The sequence below is a fragment of the Rousettus aegyptiacus genome, unplaced genomic scaffold, assembly GCF_014176215.1.
Source record: "Rousettus aegyptiacus isolate mRouAeg1 unplaced genomic scaffold, mRouAeg1.p scaffold_m13_p_12, whole genome shotgun sequence".
In the NCBI taxonomy this organism is placed as follows: Eukaryota; Metazoa; Chordata; class Mammalia; order Chiroptera; family Pteropodidae; genus Rousettus; species Rousettus aegyptiacus.
Window position 1 is genome coordinate 75,969,037 of NW_023416287.1, and position 15,578 is coordinate 75,984,614.

Consider the following 15,578-nt stretch of genomic DNA (forward strand, 5'->3'; position numbering starts at 1 on the left):
AGTCCGAAGCTTTCAGAGCCATGGATCTGTCTCCACTCCTGTTCATTTTCCTCCTCCCCGTACATACTCCCTCCCCTGGGAGCAAACACCCCTCCTGTATCTTTACACTTCTGGCACCTAGCACGGTGCCCAGTGCACAGCGGGCATTCGGTAAATATTGGTAAACTAGGTTAAGACCCTTCTCATAGACCAGATCCCTTGCTCTTCCTTGCCGTGGTCAGGAAGTACGTTGTCCTTACCGTGCTGAGGCCGCATGCGTGATAGAGGTCCTCAACCACCTGTCTGCAGGGCTGGACCCTTCACACCTCCTCCTGCCTCGCTTTACCTCCCACTACAAGGCCCCACAGGGTCAGCCGTGTACAAGTCCCCAGTCAAGTCTAAGATGCACAGACCGCCTGCCCCACTGAGAGGTAGGGTCTGGGAATAGCCCAGGGCCAGTATACTGTGGCTTGGGGTGCCCAGGGACAGAGCTAGCCTTGGCACCTGTGAAGCTGGCAGCACCCTAGCTAAGCCCCTCCAGGCACAGCCAGTACCCCGACTATCCTTGCTGGGGTCCCTGGCACTCGATTCCCCTTCCATTTCCTCATATAGACAGGAGCCAAACCCTGGGGCTGCCTGGTGCCTATGGCTGATCCGTTTCCTAGAGCTGGGCTCAGCTTTCTGGATTCCTTCTCCATCTTATTCTTTCTGCCTGGTTTAGAACAAGGCCACCCAGAAGTCTTAATACTCTGCCCCTCCCCACTCCTTGGCTTGATGCTGTGGACCCTGACACTGGCCTGCTCTGGAATGGAATTCGCCACACCCCCTTGGGCCTCCTGCCCCAGGCCATTGGCCCTGGTCAGTTTCCCAAGGCCCTAAGCTATTTTTGCTCCCACCCAGGCCTGCTGTTTTCCCAAGGTGGAAGTTGCCAGAGTGGTACCCTGTACCACACACACAGTGAAGACCAGAAGACCAATGGAGCAGAGCTCATCTTTGGGGTATCCAGTCCCACTGCCTGCCCCCCCACCCATCCTTCCAATTTCGGGCCCTGCCTTCCAGGATCTTGGGACCTGCTCAGGGCTTCCAACCTTGGCTGACCTCCCTACCATGTGTGCCAGCCCCTCCTGGGCTCCCCAGACCCCTATTCATAACGCCCCCAACGACCCCTGATCATCTGCTACTCGTCCTGGCATCCTTAGAGGGATGCAGGGAGCCACGAAGTCCCCTTTTCCTTCTTTTTTAAATAAGAAATATTGACCCATCGCTTCCCCCCGTCATTTAAGAAATTTGAACCCATCCGGAAGTCTTCCCAACACTGAGTCTCCAGGTCCATCCCTCAGGCATCACCAGTACAGGAAAGAGCTCCTTCGCCCCCCACTGCCTGTTTCCCGCTGCCAGCCGCTCCCTGCTTCCTGAGGGAGCAGATGGGAAAGACTTCTTAATTTGTTACTCTGAGTTCTTCAAACAAGAGGTGCTACACCCCTAATGGCATCAAGCTTTCCTATAAGGAATAGGAAGTAAACCTGCCTTATGCTAAATCTTCTGGGGCCTGGCTCTAGCAAGCGCATTGGGCCGAAACTAATAACCAGAAAGCATCCATCTATCATCTTATCAGGCTTTACTGGGTTTGTTTGCATAGTTATCTTGCCAAGGGTTGACATTTTATGTCTACTGCAGGCTAATATATTCTCCTACCTGTCATATCATTCAGAAAGAATAGATGAGCCTCAGGTTCATTACCTGTCATTACACCGTGTACATGTCCCCGGGGGCCGAAGCATCGATTCTTCTTGAGCCTCCTCGCTGGTGCACCCCCACCCCGATTTGGAGGCTCCAGGTCCAACGGGCTATGGATTATGTGGATCAGGCCTTGGGTGGGCTCCACGCCATCTCTTATTGATTTCCTGGCTGGCCCACTCCTCAGGCGTGATGAGGCCTTCTTAGCTCTCAGCTGCTTCAGAGGGGACCTGCAGGAAGAACAGAAGTCTCTGTTACCACAGCCAAAGATGCATGTCCAAGTTTGAACTGTTCCAGGACTTTCAAGCCATCCTCTTACTGCTCTTTACTATTAGGTCTTGCAATTCCTGGTGACTATGTGAACCATACCTTCACTTGCCAATGTCCTGCCCAACAACCCTATCCCCAGCTCATGCACACGCACACACCCCTTCATTCCTGTCTCCTTACCACTGCACATTTTGCTTTACCTTCCTGACATTCCCGAAAGACCCACCTTCAGTCACTCATCCTACGTATCATTCAGAGTTTGGCTCATACCCACCAACAGAACCTCGCTGCCCAGGAAAGACAAAGGACCTGAGTGCCCCACCTCCAAAGAACAAGAATGTGTCTACCAAGGAGTAAAGTCCTGAACTGTTGTAGCCCAGGTCCCTGGAACAAGGCTTCCGGTGTGCTGTGGTTTGGGGGCTCCAGGAAGGCCACCCACCTGTGGCCAATGGTAAGCCTCCTTTCACAGCCCTTTGCTCAGACAAAGAGACAAGGGTGGAGATGTAGACCTCCCTAGGTGAGGGACACAGACACTGGACCCACTGAGTGACCACATTTCACAGCCAAAACCAAAGCTTGCGCGCCAGGGTGGTAGGGGGCTGGTGGTGAGGGGCTCCAGCTAGAAGCAGCCCTGACCTAGTACGGAGATCTGCTCATCTCTGGAGATGGGTCCACACCAGCCGTAGCCCTGCACCTCTGAGCAGGCATGACTTCCGACAAATAGGGCGGAGGCAGAGGGCTCCAGCTGTCCAGGTGGCTGTGACCATGAGCTCTGCCCCAAACTTAGACTCCTCTAAGCCTCAGTGAACCCGCTGATGAGAAGGGACTGTGGCAGGTGGAGAGTATCCGCCAGGGCACCCAGCCTTGCAGATAAAAGGAAGTGCCATGGAAAGGGACTGGGGGTGGCAAACGAAGGCAAAGACATAAGGTCCCGTGGATTTTGTAATCACGATGAGGACAATGTCTTACGACACAGAGAATAGTTTAGACTCTTCAAGCTGCTTTTGCATCCATTGGACCCATTTGGTTTCACATCAGCAATGTAAAGGGATATTTTAAAGATACGGAAACAGAAGCACAGAGAGGTTAAGAACAATCACACCTTTGCTTTCTGCCCGGATAGGCGGGTCTAGGAGGAGAAAGCAGAGAAATAACAGAGTGATACATAGGGAAGACAAGGATGTGGAGGCTCCCAGTTACCAGGAGCAGCCCAGGCAAAGAGGAAATTGGCTGTGATAAAATAGCCACAGCTTTGGGGGGTGGGGTGGCTATGCTGACCCTGAGCCTCTTGGGCAACCTGGCTCCCTATAATTCTGTTCTCTGAGGCATTTCTGGGCCAAGCAGCACTGGGGTTTCGAAGCCCCTTTGAAAGAACAGAGCAATTATTATTACCAAGCATATATACATGTCAGTGCTCTTTTGTATATGTGATATATTCCTTAACACACACACACACATACACACACACACACACACACACACACACACACACACACACTTCCACTCCTATGAGGAAAGATCCTGGCTGCTGCTGACAATGGGTTTCTCTGCTTGATTCCAAAGCTGCTCTGCTCCTACTGACACGGAGGAAGCCACGGCCTAGGAAATTCCTACCTGGCAATGGAAGGCAGGGCCAAGCTCCTTCCAGAACAAGCAGCACAGGCCAAAGGCCAGGAAACCCAGGATACCCAGGACAGGTAGGCAGGAAAATTACCCAAACACCAGCGGCAGTTCGCAGAGCTCAGTGCAGACCCACACACCCACCTCCAGTCAACAGAGGATCAGACCTCGAGACATCAGGCCGCAGGAAGAACAGAAAGGTGTCCGCTTGGTGCCAGTGCTCTGTGTCCCAGGCACCCCGACGGGGTCTCCTTCAGCCTTGGAGCTCCTGGTGAGCCCTACTACACGCACTGGATGCCAACTAGAGGGGGAGAACAAGCTGCACCCTTTAGAAGCCAGTCACCAGACCCTCCCACCGGCGGCTCGGTCACCTGGTGGCTGCAGCCCCTGACGCGAACCTCTAGAGCACATGAATTGTTGCTGGGGGCGGGGGAGGGGGGTAAAGACAGGCCCCCCTGCAAGGTGGGGTTGAAACATATTCACGGCAGATGGTGCTGTCGCCCTCACTCCGGGGTGCTCATTCCTAATTATCTGTGCTGTCAGCAAAACAATTAACCCTCGAAGAAAAATTGCGCTGTCCACTCCCAACCATATGAAAAGGCAATTTTTCCCAAGGACGAGGGACACTTAGGGCAGCAGCAGAGGAAAAGTAGGGCAGCCCTGCGTCGGGTTCCGGATCTCGCTCACCCGGGGCCACGTCACCATCCTCTGACCTCCGCGGTCTGCTGCAGGCATCGCACCCACAGCCCCTCCTGCCTCCGAGCCTGCATTTCCTTTCCTACAAAAGGAGGAGGTGAGTCCGATCCCTGGGGCCCCCTTCAGTCCCACAGTGCCACCATTCTACAAGCCTGGTTCTTTTCCTCTGAATTTTAACTTCCTTTGGGGCGGGGACTAAGTTTCCATTTGTTCCTTCCCTCATTCACTCATTTGCTTATTCATCAGTCCATTCATTCATTCATTCATTCATTCATTCAGTTATTGTGTATTTACCGTGGTGCTCCCAGGAGATACAAAGAAAATATCTATTCAGCTTTCTTGACCACTGCTTAGAGCTTTCTTCCCCTGAGATATTGGGAGAGGAGGGAAGGATGGGGAGGGAGAAATGGGGGCTGCCAGGGGCTTGAGGACTTGGTAGCCGCTTGGCATCAGGCCGTAGGAGAGAAGTCCTGTTGCCGCATTTGGATTCTCTCTAAAGATTCGGCTGCAGGAAGGCAGGCTCCTCTCCAGGGAGCTGAATTTGGTGAGCAAGCCCCTTGGGTCCCCAGGGAAGGCCTGCGGAGGGGCGGAGAGGTTCAGTGTAAGGAGAGCTTCTATGGGGCCGGTGACAGCTCAGGGCCTGTACTTTGCGGGTGCTCATTAAATATCTGTGGCATGAATAAATGAACCAGAATTCCCCTTCTTAAAAAAAAAAATTGTTTTATAAAGAAAAGAGAGTTTTTACAGGGCTAAGGCATAATGTTTGTTATCCAGGAGGCTACCATTTAAGGCTGAGACCAGTTAGTCTAATTCGCCTGTCATTGTGCACAATCGTGGGAAAGAAAGCAGGGCGAGCGAGGAAGTGTAGAGCGTGTGCTGTCGGAGCCTTCGGGGATGGCGTCATCTGGGGCCACATCTCGCAGGTGCAACCTGGAGAGGTTGAGGGGTTGGCTACAGACAGGGAGGAATGGAACAAGACCCTGCCGCAGGCGGCTCCCCATCCGGGCCTGGTCCTGTCCCACTCCACACTGCCTCCCAGGGTCGTCCCTGAACAGACTGGGGAACTTGCGAGGCAGAAAGAACAGGACAGTCCAGATCAGGGTACTGCCCAGCCCCCTGTGGGGCTGCAGGCCCCCCACTCAGGCAGGGACAGCACTCTGGGCACCTGAAGAAGGAAAACAGATAGGAACTGCAGCTGGGGGGCAGGGAGCTGGGAACCCTCCTCCACCACCAGTTTGAGCCTTGTGACATCTTTCTTCCCTCTCCCTGTCACCCATCCGGCTACCACACTCACCCTCACCCAGAACCCGGAGCACAGGCTCAGATGCCAGCGCCGCGGCATAAAAGGAGTGTGTTTATATTCAAAGCAGGCTGCTGCCCACTCAGAATCTGCCCACTCGAAGGCAGAACATGTGACTGCACCCCCTGCCCGGAGCCCAAGCGGGACAGACGCCAACCTCTGGCTGGAGACATTGCTAAATATGAGCCTGGCACAAAGAGTCAGGTTCCCAGGCCTCCTCTGCCCTGAGAGACCCAGCCAGGATTTTCGACGCTGAGCTGCCGCAGGGAGGGTGAGGGCTAGGGGCAGGCAGGATTAGGAGGCAGCCAGCGGAGACAGCCATCAGCCCCGAAAACATCGCCTGAACCCCTCCCTGGCCTTCCAGCCTCGTTAGGGGAAGAGAAAGGATTACCCTGCACCCAGAAAGTCTAATCAATTGCCTGAAACCCTCGGCAGCGTGGACAGGAAAGCCACTGCCTGCTCAAATGTGCGCAGATTAAAAATACGCAAATGGAATATTTTTTTCTTCCCCTCTCCTCAACCCCCTGAAGCCTGGGATGCTTGTTAAAAATAGCCTTGCTGTGGCATAGATCCTACAGAACCCAACGGCTGGCAGGAAAATTAAGGAACCATCGGAGACAGCACTAAGTGGTTACCCCTGGGGAGTGGGCTGCGGAGGGCCGGGAGCCGGGGCTTTCAAGAGTTTACGGGCACACTTCTACACTGCTTGGGTTTTTAACAACAAGCAGACATTATCTTTATTAGTTTGTTTTGTAAAATGGAGGTTCAGCCATTGCATCCTCCAGCCTACGGTCGTGGCTGAACTGGCCACCCGACAGCCCAGTGCTGGCTGGCCTGACGGGGCACTGGCCCCCCGGCTCCCAGGGCACCAGGTACACACCCAGCCCAGAGTCAGGAAAGGAGCCGTGAATCCAGAGTCAGAGTTTCCACTCTGTAACTAGCTGGCTGTGTGAGCTCAGATAAGTCACTGGAGCTCTCTGGGCTTCAGTCTCCACACTTGTGAAATGAGGCAGCTGGATTAGATGGTAAACCAGGTACCTTCTTATTCCAGCATTTCACAATGTTACGAACTGAAGGGAAACACTTGAGGCTTGTCCTGTGTTTCCCTTCACTGTTCACAGGCGAGGGGCATATGCCCCAGGGCAGAAGCAGGGTTTCAGTGGCAGGAAGCAGGGAGGGAGGAGAGAGACTGTTCTAAGAGCAGAGACTGACTCCACACCTTGCCGATGAAATGTGCGAGGTAGAAAGAGCACCACCCCAGTACCCCAAATGTCCTGGGTTGAAATCCTGATTCCAGCTGTTAGTAACTATGTGGACTCGGGTAACAGCTTATCCCTGGTGCAAGTCAGCCACCTCAACTGGAAATGGGGTAAAATATCCACATCCAAAGGCTGTCGTTAATATTCTGTGCAATACAGTGAAAAGGTACCCAGCTTGCTGTAGGAGCTTAACATCTTTCCATTCTTTTCTCCCCCCTGCCACTTACCCTACGCTGCATTGCAGGGCGGTTAAGAGTGTGGGCTCTGGGATCAGGGATGTGCCCCAGCTCTACCTTCTGTTGGCTTGTGACCTTAGGCAAGCAACTGAATTTCTCTGTGCCTCAGCTTCTTCACCTGTAAAGCAGGAGTGAGTGGGGGCTGGTGGTTGTGCTGCAGCCCACACCCCTGCCCCTACTAGCCAACGGGACCCTTGGTTTTCCATGTACGTCTTCCATAGATTTCACTCTTAGAACTTCCTCCACAGGCCTCCCCCTCCCCCCCCCCACCTCTCTAAGGTCCCTGGCCCACAGCCGCCCATCCTTATTCTCCCCCTGCCCCCTCGCCATTTGGTCTCCATTCGGCAGGTTGCACACCTGGCCAGGAGTGTTGATTCTATCCTGGAGCCATTGGGAGGTGTGTTTCAGATCAGTGCTCCAAGCTCTAATGTGCTTATGAATCACCTGAGAATCTTGTCAAAATACAGATGCAGATTCTGATACAGTAGGTCCCAAGTGGGGTCTATGATTCTGCATTTCTAACAAGTTCCCAGGGGGTGCCCATGCCACTGGTCTGGGACCATCCTTTGGCTAGCAAAGCCTCGGGTGAAGGAAGTCCTGGCACGCTGTGTGTGTGTGTCTGTGTGTGTGTGTGCGTGCGCATGGGGATGGGGACAGGGACAAGGTAGGCCAGCTGTCCAAATCAGAGGAAGAGTAGAATTTTGACAGAGAGGGCATGATGGAGACAAAGTGCATTCAAGAGACACTGAGGAGGCAAGGTAGGAGAATGTTTTATAAAATGACGTGACATTACCCCGCCAATAAAAATAAGGTTTATTGAGGTAATGCAGCAACCTAGAAAGATGCTTACAACACAATCACTGAAAAAGCAGACTACCAATCATACACACGCTAGTCTTCAAATCTGCCAAGTGCACATTTAAGAAAGCTGACAGAAGGGCTCGGCTCAGGACCATGAAGGTGGTGTTATGGTAATGTAAGCACATGGATTTTAATTTATTTGTCATTTTCTTGCTGTTCTTAATGACATTTTATCATTTTTGTAATTTAAAATTTATCTTCTATGTACTCTCAGATGCCCACTTCCCCAAATCGTCAGCTATTCTGTGATATGGAGGTCTGATGCATTTTGAGCACAAACTGCAATTGCTGTAAGAGCTGAAAAATGGTACATTAAATTTCCTCAGTCAAACCCAAATATAAAGCAACCCAGATTCTGCTTTTTCTCTGAGCAAAAGGTCCAGTGCTTTGGAAGGTTGGCACTGTCACCTCTCACTATAGCAACAAGGAGACCCTGGTAACCCCGAGCTTGTGGTTATTAAGAGTAGAAATAGGAAGTCTGTGGGTAGATGTTCAGTAAGAAGCTGCCACAGGCTTGCTCTGGACAGGCTGGGTTTGGAGCCCTCTCAGCCTCTCTTGCAGTAAATAAAAAGCAAAAATCAAACTCTAGGAGCTGGTTACCGCAAGAGGACAAAGAGTGCTTCTCATTTTCTTCTTTGTTTCCAATTTTAGGGATGTAAGCTGCCTTTTCAGCCAGTTCCTGACAGGCCCAGAGGTAGACTGTTCTAGAACGGGTGTCAAAGCACTCTGGCCAGGGGGCGTCTATGGCTCGCCTATGTATCGGGCACGTTCACACCTCTCCTAACTCCCTGCCCCCAGGACAGCCTGTGTGTGTTTCAGGTCAGCTCTCCTGCCCACCCCCTCATCAGAACCCCATCCCATTCCAGGCAGGGACTCTTCAACTTGTTCTTGGGCAGATGTTTCAGGAACACCTGCCCCCCGCCCCCGCCCCATCTCCCATCTAGGCCTTGGCACAGACCTCTGGGAGGCTGAAGGGGATCCCAGGCCCGGTCTGGATGCTCCTGCCAGGGGCACAGTGTCTGAGCCCAGGCCTGCGCCCCAGCCCAGATCTGGACTCTGGTGAATCAAGTTCCGAGGCCCCATTCTGCCACCGTCTGGTTGTGGAACCTTGGGCAAGTCCCTTCATATCTCTGAACCTTGAGTGCATCATCTATAAAAAATTTTCAGTGGGTTTATGGAATCTCATGGTCTCTTTCAGTCTTAACACTCTATGACGCTATCAGGAATAAGCATGCATCTAGCCATACAGATGAGGTATGTCACAGACAAGGATTTTGTAGACAACTAAACATTGCCCTTCAAGCAACACAATGTGTTTTGTTTTAACCTTATTGCACGATGTATATATATATTTTAATGTTTACATATTTCTCTTCCTCTTGTGGCAAAGGATATAAAACCTAAAATTTGTTCGTGTACATCTCTCCCAAACTTGGTTTTACGAAACACTGTTCAAAAAAAAAAAAAAAAAAAAAAAGAAAGAAAAGAAAAAAAGAAAGAAAAATAAAACCTGTTGGCTTTGTTTGCTGCAGTGGCTGAGGTGCTGAACATGATGTAACTTTGTCTTGATGGCCCTCTGGTATCTCTACGAGGCTCTCCGCTATGTCGGGGGATTTGTGTCTACTACCCTGGTTTCTCTCCTCTTCTATCTGCCCCTCCCCACAGTGAAGCACCCAGAGGTTATCTACCTGTTTGGGTGTACCTGCCTAAAGAAGCTTCCCCTGCTTCTAATGTAATGGCCCGGCAACCATGGATGGGGCTCTGAGTAAGGGTCGGGGAAAGGGGTAACCTTAGGAGTAGGGAGCTATGTCCTCAGCCATGATCGGAGGCACTTCTCCCTCACTTTGAGATCTGTGTTCTAGATAAGAGAGGTGATATTAGGCTGACCACTGGATAAGTGAAGTCTCTGTGTCTTGACCCCTCACCTGAACTGGCACTTATTTCTGCCTCACTTGCTAGTTTTCCCAGAGGGAGAGTGTAGAGACAGTCCAAGTTGCTGATATTAGCACATGGGCTGGAGAAGGCAGGCTCACATTCAGAATTTAACTCCGGCTCTATACATTCCTGGTGTCGCTCCTTTCTGCAAACTGATTCCCCACGTTTCAGTATGTCCCTGTCTGGCTTCTTCCCCTAAGAGACGCTACAGTTCCCAAATTAGGCTTTCTTTCCCCCTGCTCTCACAAGGAAGCCACCCAGAGGCACTAGGCCTGAGACAGGCTCATCCCTGGACCAAAACATCTGGTAGAGCAATTTGTGTCCCCCACTTTCCTCTCCCCGAAAGGCAGTGTGAAACCTCAACCCCTCCGCCTTTGCCCCTCCATACCAGGTGGAGCCAGCTCCCACCAACAAGCTCTTACTGCCCCCTTTGCATGGCAAGCGTCCAGCAGCCTTTTTTCCTACCTGACCTGGTCAACTCTGCTTTATCACCAACCCTCCACATCGCCCTAGAACCCGTGAACCTCCTGATCCGTGCCTGCTGGAGCCCACCACCTCACTAATTCTCTGCAGGACACCAACAGGGGGCCTGGACCTTGCAGTAGGAAAAGAGAACTTCTGAGTTTTCAGGCTAGGAGGGGTCAGCTCTGAAAGGTGGCCTTTATGGCAAGGCCGGGCTGCCAACTATAGGAAGGGGAAGCTCCCGGAGATGAAAGAGTAAAGCCACTTTGAGACCGAGGTGGGAGATGGTTTGCGAAATGCTGAAGTCAGCAAGAAAAAGGGCAAGAAATGGGGCAGAGGAGGCCCGGGAGGCGGGTGTGGGAGGCTGCTGAGGAAGGAAGGTGAGTGATGGATAACCGGGCAGGGAAGGCAGTTGAGGAGGCCGCGAGGGCATGTGAGTGCGCTGGCGGGTTTACTGGTCCCGCCTGACAAATGAACTGGACCCGAGATTTCACCCGGGGGCTGTCAAGAAGGGGCCTCTGCAAACCTGCATCCCTGCTGAGTCTAGCAGCAAAGAAATGAGCCAAGACTGTAAAATAGCATGAACCTTGCAAAATAATAACAATCACCAAGAGCCAGGCTTTTCCCAGGGATAAGTCGAACCAGTTATCACAGCCACTGCAGCCCTGAACGGGCACCTGTTTCTGCTTTGCTGTCTGGTTTTCCCTGAGGGGCTTATACACTATGGGAGCTGACATTATCACAGGGGCTAGACCAGAAGGCAAGCTCAGGTTTAGCATTCAACCCCAGCTCTACACATCCCTGGTATCATCCGAGGTCCGAGTCCAGCTCCTGCTTTTACAGATGAGTAAACTGAGTCTTAGGAAGGGTAAGCACCCAAGGTCATAAAGGAGGAATCTGGATTCAAATCCTCAGCTACGTGATTTCTAAACATGCCTGTTCCCTTGGCCACACATTTCCTTGCAGACCTAAGGATCCTCACGGGGTGGGACAAGGACAGTGGCTCCTGGCTGCTTTGTTTGAGTGGACCCTGCTGTCTCTCTGCATGAAAACCCTTGCTCCAAGTCTCCTGTAGAGGCCGAGATGGTGCCAGCAGGGCTAGTTTCCAAGAGTTACAGCATGCACACGCGTCACCTGTTTGTGCATGCTGCCACCTCTGCTCAGACACACACGATATATTTGAATGGGAGAGGACGCCCTGAGAGATGGATCAGGGGACACTGGAAGCTGGGGGCAGGGAGGAGAAGGGAGACAGAGGGAAGCAGCTGGGGCTGGGGGGGCTTCCAATGCCGCTCTGGGGGTGGTGCTGGCTGATGGGTGGCTGGCAGGACTTGAGGAGCACCTATTAGCAGTTTGATGGCTCCTTCTAATCAAAAAGTCACAGCATCCTGACAATACGTGATAGGGGAGGGAGGACAAAAGGAGGAAATCATTTTCCCCTTAATTTTCTATATAAAATGGCCATGGAGAAAGGAAATGGCAGAGGAGAACAATGGTAGTTTCTTTCTTTATCACTAGGCTCAGACGCCAAGTCTCCATCTTTTTTTATTTCTTGCATCCTTCGTAATGCCCACCTGGCACCGGCCCGTGCAAACAGCAGGAGCTGCATACACGCTTCCGTTCAAAGGGTTTTCAGTGAGTCTCTATTATATGCAGGTTCTGTCAAGATGATGGGTGGACGACAAAAAACGATACAATGGACCTCTACGTATGAGAGCATGAGGCTTCATGAGGGGAGGTGGGACACACGCCTCCTAAAGCAGAAGCCCAGCGTCACCCCATCCTTGAGTGATGCCTAAATGAAGGGCTCCACGCCAAGTGCTTTAGGAGCCGAACTAAGCTTCTCAAGAGGTTGTGGGTTCTCTAGCCCTGGAGGTAGTCGAGGCTGACTGGCTGCAAGCAGTGGAATGAGAGAGTCCAACCCATCAGGGCCCAAGATGGCAAAGGACCTAGAAATGCCACGTCCAACAGGAAATTGATGTGGAGGACACAGTGCACACATACTGCCCGAGAGAGACACTGCAAAACTTGCCGCAAAGCCCTGCTAGGACGGGGGCCATGCTTATCCAATTTTGTGGTCTCTGTACATAGCGCAGTACTTGGCCATACTGGACACCCCAGAAGTCCTTTAAGCAGTGAGCCGGGTTCCACAGCACTTAGCCAGCGCACCACAGCACTGCAGTGAAAAGCCACGGTCTGTTTCCTCTGTGCATATGCTGTGAGTCTCACTCTAACTAGACTGTGAGCTTCTCTCAGAAATCGTTTTCTTTATTTATTGTTTTACATATTAGTTTTCTATGACTGCTGCGACAAATCACCACAGACTTCGTGGCTTAAACGAGCCAAGTTTTGTCAAATTACAGTTCTGTAGGTCACAAGTCCAACACAGATGTCAGCTGGGCTGTGTTCCTTCCTGGAGACTGTAAGGGAGAATCCATTCCTTTGCCTTCTCAAGCTTGGAGGCTGCCTACACTCCTTGGCTCGTGGGTCCCTTCCTCCATCTTCGAAGCCAACAACACAGCATCTCTTGATCTATTCTTCCACGGTCGTGTCTCCCTCTCTGACCATAGCTAGGAAGGGTTCTCTGCTCTTGAGGATTCAAGTGATTCGACTGGTCCACCTGGCTAATCCAGGATCCTCTCCCCATCTCAAGGCCTATAAACTTAGTCACGTCTGCAAAGCCCCTTGTGCAATGTAAAGCAATGTATTTACAAGTTCTGAGGATTAAGGCGTGGACATCTTCCGGGGATGGGACAGCATTTTCTGCCTACCACTCATAGGAAATATATTCATATTGTTCAAAATTCAAATGGTACAACAGGCTATAGAATGAAGAATTTCCCTCCCATCCCTGTCACCTGTCCCTGTACCCATTTCTCAGCGCCCCCCTCATTAATATTTCCTTGTGTTTCTATCCCACAAGACCTTATGCCTATATAAATAAACAGCAATATGTATTATTTTTACCCTTTTTTACACAAGTGGTACCATACCATTATACTGTTATGTATCTTGCTTTTATCACAGTACCTTTGAGATCATCCCAGATCAGTATTATAAAAGCATCCTTGATCTTTTTCACGACTGTATACTATTTCACTGGATGGCTGCACTATAACTGGTTAATCCAGTCTCCTGCTGATGGACATTTATGTTGTTGCTTATCTTTTGCTCTTATAAACAGCACTGCAGTGAACAACTTTTTCTATATGCCCTTTCCTATACGTGCCTGGATCTGCAGGATAAATTCATAGAAGTGGAACTCCCGGGTCAAAGCACTTCTACATGAAAATTTCTCAGCCACTGTTGAATTGCCGTACACAGAGCTGAACCAGTTTACACACACACTCCCTCCTCAAGCCTTGGACCGGAGTGACGTGTGAGCTCGTTTTGGCTGGGAAGCTGTCGTTCCTGTCTCCTCGATGTCCTCCATAGTACTCATTTCAGGAACGGACTCAGGAAGCCCTCGGGGGTCACCACTGCTCACAATCCCTATACTTTTACTGGTGATGGGGGCAGGGACTGGAGGGGAGGATGTAGCCAGAAGCCAGCAGCCAGCAAAGGAGGGGCCCAAGTTCAAAAGATTGAAAAGAGCAGCGGCTTTGTGCATCTCCACCAGCCAAGCTGCTCCTACGGCACAGACATCCCGCCGGGTTGGGAGCCAACAGGTTTCCCCAGCGGGGAGAGCACATTACTGCCGTCTAAAACAGGGCCTCTCAGCATTGATGTGCTCCAAGAGGAGATTACAAGTGATTTTGGGTTTCCAAAGTCCCAGCTGCGCCCGCGTTAAGAAAGAACCATTTTCTTGCTCTTAATCCATTCCTGGTGGAGATGTTGCTTCAAACTGAATGAGCCTTTTATGTGCTGAAGTCAATTGCGATCTAAAAGATAAGTTAAATCACTTATTCCGGAAGACATGAAACCTTTGATTGGAGTGATTGATTAAGATTTCCCAGCAGCAGTTGCCAGGCCTGGGGAGCCCAAAAAGAGCCCGTTGCCCCCACCAGACTGGCCTGGCCCCGCTTCGGCATCAGGGCAAGCTCAGGCTGGGCGCCGGACCCAGAATCCTAGCCCCGGGAAGACTTCTCTCTGGCAGAGCATGGAGGAGGCTGGGAGAGGAGAGCAGAGTGCTAAGTCCCCACAAGTGAGCCTGAGGGGCTCCGGCAGGACAGAAGGGCAGGGACTGGAGGGCTATGCCCCCTGCCCAGCTCCGTTTCTCACTCTGTTTGACCTCCGCTTGTCCTTGTAGGTTCAGTTCAAGGGTCCCCTCTTCTAGAAAGCCACAGGCACAGATTCAGTGGGTGTCTCTACAGTATATTCCTAGAGTGCCTTTGACCCGGAACTGTAACCCTGTCTGTCCAACCTGACTTGGCACCCACTGGACTGTGAGCACTCTGAGGGCAGTACCTAGCACCATGCCTGAAGAAATGCCTGAGAATGAATGAAACTGAGTCCTAGGAGCAGTCAGAATAGTTACCTGCCCTAATAGTGTCACCCAACAACCTATCCAAGCCTTTGCAGTCCTGCTGGGCACCAACCACTGTGATAGATCCTGGGGACATCCAAGACGTTCCAACAGGGCTCCTTGTCCCAAAATGCTACCCTGGCCCCAAAGACCTACTGTTTGAGCCACTCTTTTTAGTGGAAGATTGGCTCCAAGAAGTCCCTATCCCCAAGAGGAGTCACACTGTCATTCAATGGTCCTCTTTAGCCCCTCAGCCAGCTAGAGGTGGGGCACAGGAGTAGGAATGTTAGATCTAGACCCAGGATGCTATCAAGGGTTGGGGGCAGGCATTGCAGTGGGCAACCCAGGGGCAGGCCCAGGGTACCAGGTGCCAGGAGATGAAAATGTGCCTTGGAGGGTGTCAAAGTAAGAGCTGAACTTTAGAGAGGAGCAGAAGTGATGCAAGTTAAAGGCAGAAGTGATGTACAAGTGATGTCGAGATCGGAGGTGAGCTGAAAAGCTGTGCTCGCTGTGTTGGGAGGCCTGGGCCCAGGCTTACCTCACGCCTTGTTCTCAGGGGAACCGCGGGCAAGCCATCGGCCTTAGACATCTGTATATGAGAGTCATATCAACTGCTGTATATTAAGTAAGAGAAAAGATGGGAAAGTTCTTTGGAAGCCTAAAAACAATATAGAAACAGAAACAGTTATAGTAACAACCCTTTGCTTTTGCCACGTTTTCCCGTCTGCACAGAGCTTCCTATCCGGTGCCTCCTGATC

General features: G+C 51.6%; 1 protein-coding gene across 3 annotated transcripts in view; it reads right to left on the reverse strand.

The window, feature by feature from the left end:
* ZBTB7C (zinc finger and BTB domain containing 7C) overlaps positions 1-15,578 on the reverse strand; it is a 315,346-nt gene that overhangs the window by 247,980 nt on the left and 51,788 nt on the right. For all 3 annotated transcript variants that reach the window (XM_016148445.2, XM_016148448.2, XM_016148446.2), the window contains one exon: positions 1,720-1,946. The gene's annotated coding sequence lies outside the window, so the exon portion shown is untranslated. The remainder of the gene's footprint in view (positions 1-1,719; positions 1,947-15,578) is intronic.